The sequence below is a fragment of the Anopheles gambiae genome, chromosome 3 (assembly GCF_943734735.2).
Source record: "Anopheles gambiae chromosome 3, idAnoGambNW_F1_1, whole genome shotgun sequence".
Classification (NCBI taxonomy): Eukaryota; Metazoa; Arthropoda; class Insecta; order Diptera; family Culicidae; genus Anopheles; species Anopheles gambiae.
In genome coordinates this window covers 31,519,073-31,538,630 of record NC_064602.1, presented here as the reverse complement: position 1 = coordinate 31,538,630, position 19,558 = coordinate 31,519,073, and the positions used below count along the sequence as shown (strand labels likewise).

The 19,558-nt window shown below is 48.1% G+C and overlaps 1 protein-coding gene across 7 annotated transcripts in view; it reads left to right on the top strand.

Moving 5' to 3' along the window:
* Positions 1–13,385: 13,385 nt before the first annotated feature.
* LOC1271263 (ets DNA-binding protein pokkuri) overlaps positions 13,386–19,558 on the top strand; it is a 49,072-nt gene continuing 42,899 nt past the window's right edge. For 2 of the 7 annotated variants that reach the window (XM_061654630.1, XM_061654622.1), the window contains exons 1-2: positions 13,386–13,551; positions 15,131–15,922. The gene's annotated coding sequence lies outside the window, so the exon portion shown is untranslated. Of the gene's footprint in view, positions 14,633–15,130; positions 15,923–19,558 lie in introns of all 7 variants that reach the window. The other 5 variants (XM_061654629.1, XM_061654625.1, XM_061654628.1 and 2 more) reach the window with 5 other exon arrangements.

Sequence of the window (19,558 nt, the reverse complement as noted above, 5' to 3'; positions counted from 1 at the left end):
CCCGTGCCATTTCAATTCCCCCTAGGTGCTCCTCAACTCACCAGCAACAGCCCGCAGCGCAACTCAATCTAGGCTATAGTGCGCGGACCTGGAACTTTAACGGCACAGACCAACACAGCTGCTCTCAACAGACACGACCAACTTCCACCAAACGGTTCGTCGGCGCTAGCCCGTGAACTTTCACTTTTATTCGCGCAGCTTCACCGCACGGCAGATTGGCCAGAGACACGCGAGCGGACACAGGAATCACCGGTGAGGTGTACAGAAATCACCTCCGACCGATCTCCTTCACGCGCCGTGCCGTGTCGATCGCACTCTTGTCTCTTGACTCGCTCTCTCACTCTCTCGGTGGCGCGATGTAAATGTCTGGAAACCAGGAAATGGATGAAGCACGAAGATTTATTCATTCTTTCCACACGGCCTCTGCTCTGAAAGGGAGAAGGTTGGTGTGTGTGTGTGTGTATGGTAAGACCGATTGCACAACAACGCCTGGCGCGGTGGCAATGGATCGAGCCGTAGAATTGCAATTCCCCCTTTATTTCATCCGGAGTCAGCAGCAAGTCGTAATCTTCAAGCCACCCGGACAAAGAGACTCTCTGAGGGGGTTGTCTTTTTTTAGGTCAAACGATCGTCTAAACTCCTGGGCAACCAGGAGATCCTCCGGTTTCTGTTACAACGAGGTACTGAGGTACACAGCACAGCCCGCCAGGCACAAAATACCATTGATCCTCGTCCGATGGCATCACACCGGGAAGGTACGTACGGTTAAGTAACCAGACCAAGAAGCAAAACCGAAAGCCATGTTGAGGTGTTGCGGTTGCAGAAGACGTCGTTGCATTTCCAGGAACCTTCAAGCCACATCTTACCCTTTCTCCCACTCTCTGTGGATGACCTTTCGGGAGATGCATTCTCTTCCAGACAAGCCAGGAAATTAGAAGATCCTCAGAGTCGCAAATAGTCGCACTGCCAGTGAGCATTACCTCACTCTCGTGCTGCTACACAGACGTCGCAACCACACGTAGAGCGTAAAGCCAAAACGTAATCTTTCATATGCTGTACGATTACCAAACCATAACTTCCTCATTTCCCTCTCGCATCGCACATTTCCAGATGCGCGCCGGCGTGCGGCGACTGGTGAGCGAAAATCTACACTCTCGTGTGGGTTAGGTCGGTTACCCAACTGCGTGCAAGCCGGGTGCGGTGCGGTGCTACCTGCCGCAACTGGTGATTGGATCACCAAACGAGTTCCAATCCGCTGCGCGTGGAAGTGGACGAAGTCGCCACCAACGGGCCAAACGGTTGGTGGCGAGATCGAGAACCGGGCCGGGGTTTTTCTTTCACCTACTTCCCCGGCGCTAAAGGAATGCTAATGGAGAGGGCTCCGGCCTGCGGCATGTAAGGCGTAGGAGCTGCCACCGATCGGCCGTTGGAAAGGTCTTAATGCGGGCCCGGTAGGATTATACAACCGCGTGTGGAACGGGTGTGAAGGGGCCACCGAATACGGTTGCAGGTTGCTTTGCTGGTACGGTTGCTCACGATCACTCGATCGGACGGGTCGATCGGTAAGTTCGGCTCGGCAAAAGGGAACATGCCATAATTCTTACGAGATTACATGAAGACCCAATCTATGTACACCCAACCGGAAGACAGTAGGCCAACGAGCAAAATGAAAAGACCCACGGTGCTGCCGATTGGGGCCGTCTCGAGGTGCGCTCTCAAGTTTTCGCACGTTGCGTAAGGATTTTGAACGAGATTGCCGTTGATATCCAATTTTTCATCCAATTGCTCTATTTCACTGAGATTTATGACAGAAGATCATTACGTGACACGGTGGTTGCCTGCTTTTCCCCAGAAAAGGATGATCTTGTACAGATTACTTCAACCTTTTCGAACGTATCCAATGTCTCCAAACACACAAATTGAATGCGCTAGCACAGATGCGTCACCTCCAACAAGCGGGCTTATCACACCGGAATTGCAGGTCATCCCATTACCCCTTTTAGCTTTTTGGTACACTAGCAAAAACGCTTTGATAGCGCAACCTTGTTTTTTTTTTGTTTTGTTCGCCCCTCACAAATACGCTACCGATCGGGTACCATCCGGGAGCTTAAGCGGACCACCATCGCGATAAGCTAGGTACTCTGCCGCCTCCGGGACCGTGTCTGATATCGGTCGTCCCAAACCTACAATCTATCTGCCAAACCAGCGCCTTATCTCCAACGCAGCACCATCCCCGAGGGCCGATAAGATTCGCAATGCCAATTGACGCGTTCGGCCAGTGCGGTACTTAGCCTAAGTGGTGGCTTTTATTGCCTGACTGGGGACGTCACGAGCGGAACTGGATATTGTGGGGAAATACCGAAACTGCGCAGACATCAACGCCACACCGCTCGGTGCGTCCGGATGTACAAATCGGACTAGAGGGATCGGAGCCTAAAATAGCGCCCGATATCTCAGACGGATTGGTACCTCTGGCAAGCGGATACTGATAGGTCCTGTTCTTTGGAGTTGGGGTACCTTTGCGCACGCGCGGGCCTTTTGCCGCAGCAACAATGCTCCAACCCGATCAGCGATATGTTACCTCCAAAATGTTCAAAAACAACGGAGAAAACTCTATGAGAATGTGTTATTATCGTCCAGTCGTGGCTTATCAACGCCAGACTTCCTAGGTGTTGCCGTACCGCGATTTTGGAACCTAGCCAAGGGACTTTCGGGAGCAAATGCCAAGCTGCCAGGTTGGTCCGTATCTTTCATCCGACCGTCAGCACAGCCGGAGAAAGATAAAGGGTCGTGAGAAAACTGATTCTCCGCCCAATACAATCGAAATCGGCCGCACGTGCAGCCCCCAGGGAGGTACTTTATCAGTCTAATGTTGTTTTTCACCAGCTCGGTGACTTATTTCTGTTCGGACGGGGCTTGATCTTCTTCGCATTGCTTGGCTGAATCTCTCTGTGAATCTCTGAACCTCCCAGCTAACGGTTTTGCGGTGAAAGAAAGCTGAATTCACTTGTTTGTGTGTTTAAGAAGTTTGACAAGAAATAACAAACAACGTTGGCCTCTGCAGATCTTGCACACCCAATGTTACGCGTTGCTGGAATTCTTAAGGTGCGGGCACAAAACTTCCGTCACTTTGGGGGTAACATTTTCCCACCAAGCACCCAATGATACGCCATCGATAGCATCGCACGATGTAACGAAGACCCCGACATCACAGAAGCGGAGTTGTGGTGAAAAATGGTGCCTCTCGATTATGCCAACCCCGTACCTTCATTCTCCAACAGAACCGAGCGCTGGGTGAGCGGTGGCAGGACAGGTGCATTTGCGGGCGGCACCAGAGCATGAAACACCTCACGCCACGCCCGGGTGTAAGGTTTTCCTTCGCACCAATGCAAACCAAACCGAACCGCGCGAGTTATGCAGCGCGACCGGCTTTTCCAGCGAATACGCGCTCCCTGGTTGCGCTGCCCTGTTGGCTGCGGTTTGGCTTTCTTCTTTCACCACCTTCCGCAGTTTTCACGCAGTGGGACAGCCGACCACCATCTCGGCCGGTGTTTGGGTTTGGCGTTTTTGCGCACCACAAAATTCGCACACCGCTCTTGGGGCCGGAGGTGTGGTGGGGGTTCGATCGTCAGCAAACCCGCCCGATCGTTGCTTTCATCGGTGCGTTACGTTAGCGATGATGCGTCCCACAGGTGAGATGGGTATGCTGGGCAGGGAGGAAACCGTCAGGTAAGAACGTGTATAAATTATGTCTGACTTCATTACGCACATCTTGGCACAAACTCGGTCGCCCTCCAGCTACTTACATTCTTCCATCTCCACTCACTTTCACCCGGCCACTTGGGAGAGTTTTGTGTGGCGGTGCGGGTCGCGGAGAATTGCATAACTGCATAACCCAAATCCGCACGTAAGAGTATTGCGGGCCCCGGCTCCCGCCCCCATGCGCATGTACTGCTGGTGGGGACCGGAGTTCTTTTCCTGCTTCGATTGCGTCTCGTTCGGATTGCAGCACGTTCGCAGTAACACAGCCTGTGTACTTTCGCCCAGCCGTTTATGCTCGCTCTCGCTCTCTGTCCTGAATGATGGAATGATTTGTTTACGCGTTCAGGGTGCGACTAACATCCCAGAATCGAACGGCTCGACTCAGGACCAGGTAGTGACCATCATGACCTTTGAACAGGTGCTTTATTGAGTGCCTGAACTTCAGCACATCCGTTATCGGAGGCAGGGCAGGTTTATCGTTTTATTAATTATACGACCAGTGAATTTAGGGCGATTCATGTCTTGACGTACCCATCCGATGCGATAAGCGCAGACAGATTTGAAAGGAAATTATAGCCTGTAAAGCTATTGAAAACAAGGGGTGAGGGGTTGAAATGTTTGCGTGGAATTTTCAAGTGAGGTTTTTTTTTACAGAGGTGTTGTTGGTTAGTTATTTGAGCAAATCGGTTTCAAAATCATCATTAAAATATCATAACTCTAATTCTTTGAGAAGGATCTTCCCCTTGACGTTCTCCTACTGAGGTCATACTTCACTAAGTTGTCAAAAAAGAGGAAAACCAAATGATGAAAGGAAAATGAAGACATGCAAAATATTTTCAGCAGCTTAAATTTTTAATCAAATTCAAGAAGTTCTATCAAGCATTAATGTGGTGGCGAATATTTCACTAGTCATTAAATTAACTATCCAGACTTTTCAGACCCGAGTATGTGAACGAAATTGAAGACTTTTTTAACATAGAAGCCGATCTTTTCTAAAGATCCTACTCAGTTCCGAAAGGATCCTCTCAGATGCGACATGATCCTTCAGAGTTTGTTGAAAAACGCGGTGGATTTTTTAGAGAAAACACTTTATTTACTGTGGTATGAGGTTAAATCAAAAAATTAGTCCACTTGTACCGATTGTCGAATTTCAACTAACTGGTTAGGAGCGGACCAACCCTTCTCCTTATCTCCTAATTTACCGTTTTTATCCTCCCTCTCACTCTCTTCTCTAGCGTTGTCACCTGACAGACTGTTGGGCACTCACGAGTTTCCAACATTGTCCCCCCAGTGTACCACGGTTGAGGCGGTTGAATTTGTTAGTAGCCCGTAAACGCTGAACGTGTAACCCGCTTGAGCTTATAGCCCGTAAACGCTGATCGTGTAACCCGCTTAAGCTCTATAGCCCGTTACACAAAAACGTCAATCCCGCTTAACCATGGTGCAACCTCTTTTTTCGCCATCCTAGCCTGCGACACTATCAACCGTGGCTACACTTCCTATTATCTGTCAGGTGTTTTGCGTGTATGTGTATGTGCATTGGTTTGTTTACTGTCTGCTCACTGTTCGATCTGTTGCGTCGTAACCACGCGGTTTTACCCCAATTACTCTAAGGAAATTGCACATCCGTGCGTAGACCTATCGTACGTTTAATGGGCCGTTTTGACGGTGGCTTGACTAACTTGTCCATTCCTATCAGGGTTTACTACCACGATTCCTCCCTTAGGCCAACAATTCCTAGGAATTGTTACACGCCACTACAACTATATCGCCTATTTCTGTCGGCCGCACCGGTTCGGACCGCTCGGTTCTGTGGTGAAGTGTAGGTAAAAACTCTGCTACATTTGTTCTATTCACATCGTTTGCTAACTTCGAATATTTTGCCATCTTCTGTTTTAGAAACCCATCACGCTTGAACGCCTTTTTGTTGTAGGGCAAATTGACGCTGTCGTACCGCCACAAAGGTCCCATTTCGTATCGCTGTCCGTTCGTTTCCCGCTCCAATATCGCCAACGCTCTTTCGTCGTCCCTAGGCCGCAACGGCCGCACTGCTTTGTCGGACGCGGAGTTACAAGAGAGGTCGTGAAACGGGCGGCCCGAGAAGGACCGGTTTGAAGGACTCGGCTTTGCACTCGCAACCGAGCAAGGCCCATAGACAACCCATCCAAGGCGGGTTTTCGAAGCGACCGGTTCGTTGCAGCTTGCATCCACGGTCTTCAGAGTTCGCGTTATGTTGCAGTTGTCTATGCCTATGAGGATGCGAGGCACGGCGGAAGCGTAGGATTCGAACTGGAGATCTCTCAGATGAGTATAGCGTGCAGTCAGTTGTGCTACGTTTACAGATTGTTCCGGAAGGGCAAGCTCTTTGACCGTGTGTACTTCTGATAGTTTGTATATCGCATGCGACATGTTTCTACCCGATATGCGCACCGATAGCCTTACGGAGTCTTGTTCTTCTCTTGTCACGTCTCCCGTCCATTGTAGACACAACGGGTACGGTATCCCTGTAACTCCAAGCTCCTGTGCTAGTCCGTGCTCCATAAACGTGGAAGTAGAGCCGTCATCTAAAAAGGCGAACGTATCTATTCGCCCCCTGGGCCCGTGCAGCGTAACGGGTACGTATTTTAAAAGCGAAGAGTCTTTCGGTCCTGAATGGGTAAGAACGTTAGCGACACCAGTGTACACGACCTTACCTGAGCCATTTAGATGATCGCGCTGGTGAGGGCTGGCTGGTGTCTGGTCATTTACGTGGAGCAGCTCATGGTGTTGTCTGTTGCATCCGTTCACCGCGCACGGTGCTCTTACGCTGCATCCACCTCTATGGTATCCGAGGCATTTCCGGCATATCCTGCGTTCACCTACAAACGATCTTCTGGCGGCAACCGTTGTCCTTTGGAACTGCTCACACTGGACCAGAGTGGGACAATCCCTGCCGCACAAGGGACAGACAGTCAGCAATTCTGGTGTATTTTGCGATGAAGATGGATCACCAAGATTCTCATCCTGCAATACCGTTGCGTTGCAGTAGGCTAGATGAACCCGCCCAGTACGGATCGGTGGCCGTCGATCGAGTTGCGCTGGCGGGGCACGATGGGGTTGAAACCGCTGAGGCTGGGTGCGGCTGTGATGAGTTGGGGGTTCTGGTTGTTGATGAGTTGAGTCGCTATTGTCCATGATGGACATCACGTCGACAACACCACAGAGATCTTCTGCTAAGTCACCAACCCATTTTCCAAACTCCAAAAGCGTCACTTCCGAAAGTTTACTCCTCGTTCTCGCCCAGTCGATGCATAGGACGGGGGGTAGTTTCCTGACTAACTCCTTGAGTAACGCCACGTCGTACATGTACCCTCGTAACCCGGAGGCCGTCATCGTTCCTACCAACCGCTTCACCGCATATCCAAACTCTACGACCGTTGACAGCCTTTCAATCTTCGGTGGTGCCATTTTTCTGATCTTCTCGGTCATGGACTCCACAATCAGATCTGGTCTGCCGAAACGCGCCTTTAGAGTCGCCATCACCTCATTCAACCCGTCCGGGAAGGACAAAAGGTGGCCTACCGCTTCGAACGCCGCTCCTCTCAACGCATATTGTAGACGGCCAATGTTTTCGTCATCGGTGTAACCACATGCAGTGTTAGTGCGGTTATACGTGGCAATGAAAAACGACCACGCTTCTGGTTCCGCGGAATAGATCGGAAGGTCCCGGGGCACCGGTTGACGAGCAGCTATCTGGCTCTGACTCAGTGTGCTGGTGTTGAAATGTGGTTGCACATATTCGTGTTGTGGTAGTATCGTGTGAGCCGAATGTGTATGCGAAGTGTACGTCGGGTGTGTCTGTATAGTGTGCGCTGAGTGAGAATGTGTCGCGTGAGGAAGAGTTTGTGTTGCGTGAGGATGCATCCTTTGTGACGGTAGTGTAGCGTAGGTCGACGCAATCGCGGGGCTCGGTTGAGGGAGTTGGGCTTGCTCAGCAGCGGCGCGTTGCCCGAGGTCGTTGCCCCCTGGAATTTGGCCTTGCGTAAGGGCTTTTCCCGCCGGGTATATTCGACGCAAGGATTCCTCGAAACTCTTCACCCACCCAGCAAACTCCGGATAATGTGTCCCCCCAGTGCCGCCGTGGTTGGGATGCTCAGCGATGGCCGCCGAGCCATTTTCGTCTTCTGCATCCCGTAGCATCTGCATCTCGTGCTCAATCTCCTGCAATCGTCGTCTTCGCGATTCGCGAATGTCATCGCGGCCCTGGTTCGCACCGTGGTTTAATGCGTGGAACGGTGAACTTATCCCCTTACTCTGCCCCTCTTTGCAAAGTACCGCAACGTTCGTTGTGGTGGCATCGCTCCTCGGGGTGCTTCCTTCCGTCGTTACAGTGCTCGATGTTCCCGGGGAGGATGGATCGTACCTGGGCCCGCCAGAGACGTTACCGCTTTCCTGCGGCGTTTCCGGACTCGCTGGTAGGTTTTGCTCCACCCGAAGCGTACGACGCATTTTACGTTGGTTTATTTTCCCGTCCACTATATATCACTTGCGCGCGCGACTTACTGTGCTTTCTGCTCTGCGAAACGAGTTTTCGATCAACTTTATTGGCTTTTTCGCGCGAATGCTAATTTTTTGAAATGTTGAAAAACGCGGTGGATTTTTTAGAGAAAACACTTTATTTACTGTGGTATGAGGTTAAATCAAAAAATTAGTCCACTTGTACCGATTGTCGAATTTCAACTAACTGGTTAGGAGCGGACCAACCCTTCTCCTTATCTCCTAATTTACCGTTTTTATCCTCCCTCTCACTCTCTTCTCTAGCGTTGTCACCTGACAGACTGTTGGGCACTCACGAGTTTCCAACAGAGTTCTTACAGGATCTTTAGAATGCTCCTACGCTCGTCATGCTTGAATATACAGCAATTATCCGCAGTACGCGATACTCGATATACGTGAATTCGCAGTACGCGATTCCTCTAAATTTGACAGTTCCATGTGTTTTTGGAAAATATTTTAATTCTTTGAAATATTTTATACTCTTTTTGAATTTCCTTAATGTTCTTAAAGCATTTTGCATTAAATTTGTGCAAAAGATACCTGTTTTAAAACAAAAAACTTAAATGCAAAACTCTGTGGCAATATTTTGCAACCCTCGAACCAGTAGTGTAAGCTATTTGTCCATAGGAATCCGCTATACGCGAAAACTCGAGATACGCTATTGTGCTCGGTCCCGTACGATAGCGTATATCGGATAATGACTGTACTACCAAAGATTGTCCGTTGAATGGTTCGTTGAAATACATCGAAAGCTGTTACATCCTCATGTCGAATACTTCAGGAATCGTGTCCCTAGATGACTACTGGGCCTATCAATATGCAATTTATCTCGGATTTTACACACATTCGAAGCCTTCTGAATCTCAAAATTTTATGAAGTATATAGTAGGAACAAATGCCCTCACAACTTCGAGAATCTCGACATATCAGCAATCCTAGTCATTAATAATCTAGAGGTAGTCGCCATCAACACTGCACCTCAATCGGAGGCTTTATCAGCGGATGAGCCTGCCACAAATTGAAAATCCGGGTACCAGATCTACTACAATAATACCATCAAAGAAAACAATACCACACATAGCATCCAAATCATTCCACCCGTTTGACAACATTTCCCAAAGGAATTGTCCGATAACATTTGTCTGATGAGATCGAGTTCGAGCTTTCCTCATCCCGCCCAAAATCACCCGTACACCATAAGGAAGACAACAACACAACGCCGACGCCGCTCCAGTGATACACTTTTCCGCCATCAAGCGATAGAAAGAAGATAGGTGCGAAAAGAAGCTAGAGGTGAGCGAGACTTTGTTAGTAGATCATTCGCGAGCGTGTGCCTTTTGTTCGTGCTTCATTCAATTCGCTTTTCAGCTATGATTTTTTTTTGCTCGTTGTTCGTCTCTTATACCATCCGTTCCCTCGCGCCAAAAACGGTAATTGCTGTTGCTGTTTACCAATGATGTAACACGCTCGCTCATACCGACCGATTCATCTAGCAGCGCCGGTGCAAGATAGGATAGCACCCGCAGCAAAACGCATTTTCATCGCACTATTTTCCAGCGCAGCCAGACAGAAAAGATCACCGCTGCGTGTCGCTTGGCCACGGTGAAGAAATGCAAATTTTGGCCAATAGGAGCTGGGGAGAGGGGAATGTGTAGCTTTTTTTTTTTGCAGCTTCACTCTCACCACCTGCGCAATACTAATTTCATTTTCGTTTCCCGTTCCCATTTTTTTTTTCTCTCTTGCCGCTGTTGTCTTCAAATGCTTTCAACCGCGGGATGATGTCATTGCGGGAAAAAGCGGGGAGTAGAGCAATGTGCTTCCAAAGAGGCGAAGAATCGACCCACAATAGCACTGGGTCGGTTGGTTCGGGAGATCAGCTTTCTTTCAGATGCGGTGCCCATCCTCAATCTACCCATCTCCCGGTTCGGTTAAGCAAGAACGGTGAGAAATTTTCCCACAAAACGCTGCTTCACCGATGACTTGTTGCTGCTTCCCGCCGGGTAAAAATAAGCGCCCAAAGCCTTACGACACTATGGCGATGTGGATGTAACTAGAAGTAGCAATAAGCAACTACACAACAAAAAAACTGGAGCAACGATGCAAACCCCGAACAGCAGCAACGTTGATAAGCGTCGTCTCGCTGCACCTCAGCACAGAAGCGACCGGCGTGTGATGTAACAGAGACCGGCGGCTGTGGCTTACGCGAAAAGAAAAACGGTAATCTGCTCATCTTCAATTGAAGTAATCCCGTGCCTTCTGACAGTAGTAAAACTCACGATGGCCGCCGTCCACACGTTCTGTATATGTGTGTGTGTGTGTGTGCTGGTGTGCGAATAATCTCTTCCGCATTAGAAGGGCGGCCTTTCGGCGATAACCTTTGCTGCAGCGTGCGAAACCGGCACCTGTGGCGTTCCACCGGCACCGGTTTGCATGCAAACACAAGGGGAGTGAAACAGATTTTCACAGGCTCGTAAACGATGACAGCTTTTGTCAGCATAAGTGTAGTGGTTGAATTGATTCAGCTATCTTTTTGAATGCTGCAAAATTGTGTACATTTAGCAATATTCGTACGTCGCGGTTTTAAGTATTAAAAAGTGTAACAAACTGCGAGCCTCCAATCTGCTTATTTTGTAATTGATGACGTCTCCATGATTCCAGCATGTTGAAAATCGTACAGATAGTTTTACTTACATCTTATCAGACATAAATCAGTATATGATTAGTTCATCATTGACAAAAACAAGTCAACATTTGACTCAGATTACATTCCCGCATCCCATCGTTTTTGTTCCTGTGAGGCTCTATTTCAGGGATCTTCAATCTTTTCAGTACCTGTGTATCATAGGGTCAAAATGATGCTAATGAGGGTCATTGTGGCATTACTTTTAGGTAATGAGTGACCATTCAAAGCTTCATTTGAAAAGATTTAACATTGCAAATTAATCCATAATGTGTCAAATTCCCTTGAGATGTTAAAACAAGGTTAATATAAATATAAAAAATAGTTAAAAATAGTTTATATCACAATCCACAAATCCATGACCGCATTTCGTGCTCTAGTCTGGAGCTCTGGAGCCCATGCTCTAATTATTCTGATTTCTGATATCTCCTTTTATATTTCGCGTATATAATAGAATGAAAAATACAATTAATTTCTGTCCATTTTACACTGAAAAAATTATCGTCAGTAAACATATTTTGTTTTAATAATAATGAAATATTCCTCAAAAATTTGAAGACTGCATAAAAAATAAAAAATAAATGTCTGAGGAGGTTTCTTGATGATATCTTAATCGTTTGTCTGAGGTGGTTGTTCATATCACAAAGCAAATTAGGATTTTTATATGTTCTGATGAATTGAACATACTTTCTAGACTCTGTGTGGCAATACATGATGCATTCCTTCGTTGTTTTTGATTATCAGTTCATGACATAACGTAACAAGGTGTCCAGAAAGGATGTTAAAATTGTGAGAGCCACTGAAAACCCCTGTATCCTATTTGTGATTTGAAGCAGAGATTGCCAGAGTTGACGACTGTACCACCAGACCGACCCAAGCAGCTGATACTCGATAGGAAAGTAAGCAATGTCCAAAGAAAGTAGCCGATAAACAGGCCAATCCTCATGAATCTCTCGGAGTAACTAAATATCTAAGTGAAGTCCAATAGAAAAAAAAACTACCTTAGGTCATGCCCCTCTCCCAAAACGCGACCCTATTCAATCGACCTTCCAAGTGTCCCTTCCGATCGCCCTAAAAACCATTCGACCCCACAATGAGACGGGGGATGGCGAGGGGAAGTGGCATCTGCGACCAAATACAAAAGAGAAACAAAACAACAAACAATTCGCGAATTTAGTTCTCGACCCGAACCCGGACATGCATAGAAGTGGAACGCTTGTCCGGACGGTACGAAAGCAAAGAAGAAGAAGAAGTCCGACCCAAACCCTTAGGAACTGCGCCAGCGATCGATTCCCATCCCAGCGCCTACCAAACCGCCGCACTGTCAGTGTGTGTGCGCGCGCGCGCGTGTGCACATTTATTTTTAAACGAACACGCCGCGCTAACACACACGGAAACGGACCGGCCATTACACTCACTCCGTTAGCACGCAGCGTGCGGACTTACCTTCTTCTTCCGCCGCGCGACGGTCGACCACGGCGACATTTCTTTCGACCGGTCCCAACATTCTGTCCGTTCCCTCTGCCGCCCCTCACCCGTCCAAAAACCCTTCCGACACAGTGCGCTGGCTGGCTGGCTGGCTGGCTGGTTGTCATCTTCTGCTAAGCGTGCGCGACCGCGCGACGCGGAAGCAAGAAAATTTCCGGGAAGAAAAAGGCGAGCTCGTCCGCGCGGGAGAAAGAGAGAGAGAGCGCGAGCGAGACACGTTCTAGGTGACGCGGGGCGCGAGAGAGATTGATATGCGTGTGTTGATCACCTAACACCACAGCAAACAGTGCATACACACAAGCGCAAAGGGACTAGAAGCGGGCATAGAGCGCCTGTGTGTGTGTGCGTTTACTGCTTCCCACTCCTACGTTACAGTAGCGTGCTGCGCGAGTGTTTGCAAACGAGCAGCATCCTTTTCCTGCAAAACGTTTCTATAATTTTCAGTTCATTTTTTTGCTTTTGCTTCAACCCTGTAAAAACTACTGTTTATTTTATTTCATTACATCAATACTCTTTCACCTCATTCAAAGCACCTGAAAGCACCTTTTCTTTCCACGAACCCGGCAGCCAAAGCAGTGCAGTACGTCCAACTGCTACGGCCATCACTGTATCTCGAGCGTGTGTTTACATTCTCGCTCTCTCCCTCCATTGCTCCGGAAATCAAAGCAAACGCGCTCGCAAAAAGAGAGCGACGTGTACGAGCGTGAGAGTGAGCGAGACACCCACCCGTACCCGCCTAGCACCCGAGCGAGCGAGACCGCGCACACGGAATGCATGTTTTTCACTTGTTCGAACGCGTGCAATCGCACGCTCTCTCGCTCTGGCTCGCTCGCTCGCTCGCTCAACCGCACGCTCTCTCTCTCCGAGGGTGCGGGCGCCCGCACATCGCACAAACGGAACTTTGGGCCGACCGTTTCGAGCGCTTCGGGTTCAATTTTGACGCGGCGAACGAGGCGAACGGAGCGTTTTATTCTTCGGCTGCTGCTGCGAGTAAACACGCTGCACGCCAGATTTCGACACAACACAGCGAACCCAATCCCATCTTACACCAGCACGAGAGAGGAAAAGATATTCAGAAGTTCATAGTGAGTTTCGACGGTTTTCGAGTTTACCGCCCGGTCTTGTGCGTGATCAATTGTTTTTTTAACCCCTGATTTCGGATAGTCCGTGTGCAAGGTGCGATCATCTTTTTGTGCCCGTTTGTGTGTGTTTTGTGTTTGGTACAAGGAGTGAGGTTTAAAATATTCTAAATATCGTGTGCACGTGTGAACTATCAGCAGTGTTCCGATACCGAAAACTTCCAAACTGTCCAATTCCGAAGCGAAGAAAAACCCGCGTGCTGTTTGGAGCAAAGTATTCCAAGTGTTGTGTGTGGACAAGTTATATTACAAACAAGCAAACCAAAAACCTAAAAACCTCCCAACCGAAAGGTACACAAAATTCTTTACCAGCGAAATAAATCTTCCAACACAGAAATAAATACCAACCGGAATAGAAGCAGCAGCAAAAAAAAGGCACACACTGTAGCGAACCGGTTTTGTGGAAAAAAAGCGTGCGATCGTCTCGCAAACCCCTTGTTGCTGCTGCTGGTGTGTATGAGCCTTTTCTGTATGTGTGCTTACTGCTAGTGTATGTATGTCTCACCGTAGTTGCTGTCTCAGCAGTAGCAGCGGCAGCAGCAGGAGGAAACAAAAAAACAAACCCGGAACACACGACTTCCCGCTACCACGGAGAAGTGTGCGTGCGTGTGTGTGCGGCGCGGTTTGGCAGTGTGTTGCATGCGGTGCGGTGTGGTGGTGGTGTGACGCACACGGAAGGAAATGTGTTTGCCGGTGTCAAGTGTCAGCACGGCGGGCGCCCGCCATATCTCGCTACTCTTTTCAAGTAGGCGCAGAAGATCATCACCGTCGTCGTCCGTGTAAGCGAGAACAAGAGTGAGATCGCCGCACACACAGATTGGCACCAAGTCAGTAGTAGCCTGGGCAGCCAGCAGGAGAAGAAACATTCGTGGTGTTGTGCCGTGACCGGTGCAGAGCTGGGAATTCAACTGATCCGCAAGAAGTGTGTTCTAGCAAAGAAGAGGAAGAAGAAGAAGAAGTGGCTTTTCGAACAAAACATGCACTGACTGTGTGTGTCCTGCATTCTCCAGAAAGCGTGTTGTGATTTGTGTGTGCCCATTGTCCCTAAAAAAAGGATATTCGTTTGACAAGCAAGCAGAGCAGAGAAGAGAAACAAAAGAGAAAGAGAAGATAAAGACCGCAGTAGGCTTTTGTTTAGTGACGTTTATTCAATTATCATCCACCGTGGTTCCGTGGAATCAAAAACTGTGTCTCTTTTGTGTGTGTTGTGTTTGAGTGTAAAAACATCTCCCAAGCAAAGATTTTCAGCTAGCCAAAAACATATTAGAAAACCTTCCACTCTTCGTGTGTGACAATCGGAAGCAAAAATCACTCGCACGCCAACGACGACGCAATACAAAGGACAGCGATAACGGGCGGGCGACCGTTCAATAACCGGAAGAGCGCACAAATAAGCTGACCGTCGCCGCTGTTGTGACGTTCTTCCCCAACCCTCCCTTGACACGCACACGCACACACATCTACGGTCACTCAAAAGTGCGCGCGAGCTTACCCATTTATTTTTCCCCATATTTTCTTTCCACAGTTTTTCCAGCAAACCCCAGTGTGTCAGTGTCCTGTGTGTGTGAGTGCTTGCTTGTGTTGTATCGCGCTTTTCACAACGGAAATCGGCCACCATCCGACGGGGGGGGCAGTAGTACTGTGCGTGAGTGTGTGCTTTCTGTGTGCTAAACACGAACGACACACACACACAGCAGGCCACAAAGTCGAATGGATCTGTGTGTGGTGTATCGGTTTTGTTGAAGCAAAGTGTGTAGAAGAAGAAGAAGAAGAAGCGAGCTCTTTTTTGTTGCTGTTGGTTGCTTTAATTTTCGCGCTACGTCCCCCAGCTGTTCCGTTTTTTTCCTTTTTAAGCTGCTTCCCCGCGAAAGAAGGAAATGCGGCGGCTTCTTCCGGGCCCGATTTCCACCGCGAAATGAGTGATGAAAACATGAGCACGTACAGCAACCACAAGTGCAACCGTTGTTTTGTTTCGAAGGAGTGATATTTGAAGAGAAAGAGAGAGAGAGAGCGTGAAAGAGTGTGTGTGTGTGTGTGTGAAGAGAAAGAAAACCAATCGAAAGGCTAAAAGAAAAGTTGTGCTGGAGTGTTTCTTGCAAGAGCCTGTTTTTTGTGTGTAATTTGTGTTTTTTTTCGCTGTGCGTGAGAAAGAATATTTTGTTGTGCCGGCCCAAGTGAAAAAGGACTAACTGGAAAACTGAGAGAGGGAGAGAGAGAGCGAGAGAGTGAGATAAATTGAAGGAAAAGCGCACGCTACGAGATCCAAGCAACAAGTTGGTACGCCGCCCAGGCCCAGAAGGAAAACAAACCCCAACCGGTAAGTACGTTTAAATGCAAGTGTTTTCCCCTCTCTTCTGGGTGTCCCTTTGAATCAACCCTGTGTTGTTGTTGTTGTTGTTATCCGCCCGCGTCTGCTCACAGCTCGATCGGGTGTTGTTAAATAATCACAATTATCACCCGAGCAAATTATGGGGTTAGAAAAAAACGCATATAAAGCATAAAAGCCGCATTTGGTGGGAGAGAACATAACACTACACCAAAGGGGCGATAAATTATGCGGGAAAGTGCTAACCTCCTCCTCAAAGCGCATCTTCAACGGGTGCGCGCGCTCGTGTGTTGTTAATTGGTCACACGAGAGGGGGTTTAGAGCATGAGCTTAGAAGTTAGCCCCCAGTGCACGCCGTTTTGACACCAACAACATGCCGAAAAAGACACACTCAGCATAATTCTTTTCACCAACCCGGAGACACACACACACACACACACTGTAAGGGAACTCTTTTCCCGCGTCGAGCGAACGACGTAATCGAGCGCCCGAGAGCCGGCCGTCGGTCGTCGCGAACAGCACGGCACCAGCAGCCAGTAAATTTGAATAATAAATTATGATTGATGAGATTGCCTTTCCACGACGACGGCGACGACGAAACGACGTCTCCTCTTGGTGCCATGCCGGAACCGCATGGTTGTTTCCCCTTTTGGCTTCTCAGCTCAGACCCACCTACCACCACCACTACCACGAGCGTGTTCCGTGCGCGGAGAAGAAATGGCTGGTTGGTGTGGTGTTTTTGGTATTATTGTGCAGCAAAGAGGCCGGCGGTGTATGGCAACAGACAAAATTGCCATCGTTTGCCAAATCTTTCCACTCCCTAGTGGACGTTTGAGGCAGTTAAACTGAAAATGAGAGGGGAAGAAAGAGCATTAGAACGATCGAAAGTAAACACAATTGCGCGTTCGAGAAAGGCGCTTTTTTGCGCTCGCTGAGAGTGTGGTGTGGCCGGCATTTCTTCAATTTTTGCTGTGTTCGACATGGTAAGGTGAAGAAGACGATGAGATGAAGCCCACGGTGTGCGACTGTCCAGACTGACTGATGACAGAACAATAGTAGCCGCAAAAAGAGGGGTGGGGTACTCAACATCTTGGGTACTCAACATCCGGGTTTGGTGTTTGAATTGATGACGATTTCTGTTTGGTTAATATTTTATGAAAAAAAAACGCTTAGGCAAGTGCTCTGTTACAATTGATTGAAGTAGTATTTGGACATATTTTTTAATGCTTAAATTATATTAACAAATATCTCAACTAGCTTACACAATCAATAAATCAATCTTTTCGCTTTTAGATGCCTTCAAAAATCATTCAAATTGTTTCAAAAATCTACCAATAATTCCCATGCGAACGCTGCACCAAATCTAATGCACTGTTGGCCACGTGTTGGTTGTGCATTAACACATTTTTTGCACACTTGGCACACATGTGGTGTGTTTTATTGCAAATGCAATCCACGAATACAAACTGCTGCTGGCTGCCACTGGCAAACCCCGTGGCTGCTTCGTATATTGACTTGACTTCCTCGCCGAAGAAGAGCAAGAATAAACACACTACCCAATGCCTTTGCTTCTTTGTTTTTTCCTTTCTTTTCTTCTCCCTGTTTGCCCCCGTTTTCTCAGAAGAAATTCTCCCTTCAATCAACCCGCCCTTCCCCACATGTTCTTCCTGCTTCCGATTTGCATACAAACATGTGACCATTTCTTTCTGCACTACTGCAGGGCGCTGCCTTTTTGCTACTTTTGCAATCGCAGACACATTTTTGCTTCGAATGCGCCTAAAGGAGAGGAAGGAGGAAAGCAGCGCGGCGGGGTGGTTGTGTGTTTTTCCCGTTCCCGTCCAATGACCGTTTGCGCGGCTCGCTCTCTGTTCCGTTTCGATGCGTGGCGGAAGCCACCGCTGGCCACCGTTGTTCATGTCCGCGTGTGCTGCGTGTGCGTCTTGGCCCTTTGAAGAAAAAGAGTAAGAGTGGGTTGGGAGTTAGAAGGAGGAGTTATTTTGCTTTTATTGCACTTTTTAACTTCCCCCGCTCATACTGTCTCTCGCTTTTTCTTACTGCAACTGTTGCAATTGTCCCGCGCGCATATTAGGTTCCGTTTTGCTTACTTACTTTGCAGCCACTAACTGTGTGATATTGTACGCGAGAATGACCAAACACCAGCACAACACCACTCTAACTGTGTTGTCCGTTTGGCGAAGAAACCCCTGCTGTTTGCTGCTTTTATTTTATGTACACCCAAGCATTATTTTAGGTGCCAAGTAGTGTTTTTTTTTGGTTCTCGAAAAGGAAAGGAAAAACAAACCTCACTGGACATTATTTTGTTTGGCTTCGGTGGCGCATTTTGGTCCCGCTTTGGGCGAAAGTTGAGCGGACGGATGCGTGTGTTGAGTAACTACCGACATCACTTCCTAGAACACTTCCACAACACAGCCAATGCCTGGGCCTGGGCGGCTAGGATCGATCTTTCCTCGTTCGTAGAAGAAGGAAGTCGTTTAGCACGGGGAACCGTTAGCATATGAGAATTAGAAATTAGCATATGAATCGCAAGAGGCTCACCAACAAGTGCATCCGATGCACGCGGGATTCCCTGCCCAAAAACCCACTTGTGATGTGAATGTGATATGGGTCCTGTGTGTGCGTGTGTAATGAGCACAGAAGGTAATGGTTATTGGACTTTGAAGAGGAACAAAACGATTTTGGGAAAGTGAGCCTCTTCTCATTCCTTATTCATTGACATTCAGGGCCTGCAAGATCATCCATTACCTTAAAATAAAAAGGATGTCCTCCAGAAGAATGTCCTTTCGGCAGTTGAAGGTTCTCTTTTTTGCACCCAATATGTCCTTCTGTGCTGCTACTTTTACACACCTGTAAAGTGTGTGTGTGTGTTTCCAAGTCCATTGGATTGCCGTTTGCGCCTGCGCCTGGCCGCCTTTTTCCACTACCTCTATCCTCTAAAGATGGCCGATGGTGCTGTGGTATTGTTTTATGGGCTACTTAACACTCAAAACTCCTCTCCGGTTCTCGATCTTGACGCTGCTGGTGATCGAGTTTGGTTTTCTTCGGTTGCCGAAGGGTGTTGCTGGGCTCTTCTCAAGTACTTTGCGCCTACCCACAGCACAGCGAGTCCCAGTAAAGTGGGTAAGGGCAGTGCAATTTGGGCTGTGTGTTGGCTACCCAGAAAATAGGAAAAATAAATCTAAAGACACAAGCGAAGCCGATTAGCTTCTCTCACACGGTGCTCTGTGATTCTCGTTTTCCCCTTGGAAGAGATGACCGCCGCTGCATAGAAGGCTAAGAAGAGTACATCTACCTCTATTCGGAGGTGAAACACAAAGGTGGGTGCGAAGATTTGCCCAAACGCGGTGTGAAAGAGATTTCGGAATGAGTTTTAATCGTTTTACAGGCGTATGAAGTGGTGCGCAGGCATCATCGATGTACCTGTGCGAAGGGAACTACTGGCTTACTTGGCCCGGCTGCTTGGGTGGAATGTGTCGATCTCATTATCGATTTAAAATTTAAAAAGTAAAACATTTTTGCCGCAAGAACTCGCGGAGAAAATGTGTTCAAAAGGTCCTCAAAAAATGCACACAAAAAATAGGAGAAGAACTTTACCCACTGTACGCTGTG